Here is a 254-nt window from a genome sequence, read left to right on the forward strand (position 1 = left end):
CAGATGAGCTGCAGTCTTCGTATGCCTGAGCGATGAAGAAGCACACGTTCCCAAACCAGAAGCAACCGACAGCGCCATATGTCTACCTTTACAATGGTACTGGCGTCACTGCAAGGGGACAACCATAATTCACCGTCTCCGCTGTCGACTGTCAGTGCAGTCGTTCTATTAGTGCTTTATCCAATAAGAATCTGTCTGCGGAAATCATCTATATCTGCTTGTCGCCCCCGTTCCCCTTCAGCATCTACATACAT

The 254-nt window shown here is 48.8% G+C and overlaps 1 protein-coding gene across 1 annotated transcript in view; it reads right to left on the minus strand.

Annotated features, from left to right (window-relative positions):
* The window catches only part of EMH_0019280 (uncharacterized protein), a gene marked incomplete at both ends in the record, with an annotated part of 1,071 nt that overhangs the window by 500 nt on the left and 317 nt on the right, over positions 1-254 (minus strand). The gene's annotated exons all lie outside the window — the stretch shown is intronic.

This window comes from Eimeria mitis, genomic scaffold (assembly GCF_000499745.2).
Source record: "Eimeria mitis Houghton genomic scaffold, Emh_scaff670, whole genome shotgun sequence".
Taxonomy (NCBI): Eukaryota; Apicomplexa; class Conoidasida; order Eucoccidiorida; family Eimeriidae; genus Eimeria; species Eimeria mitis.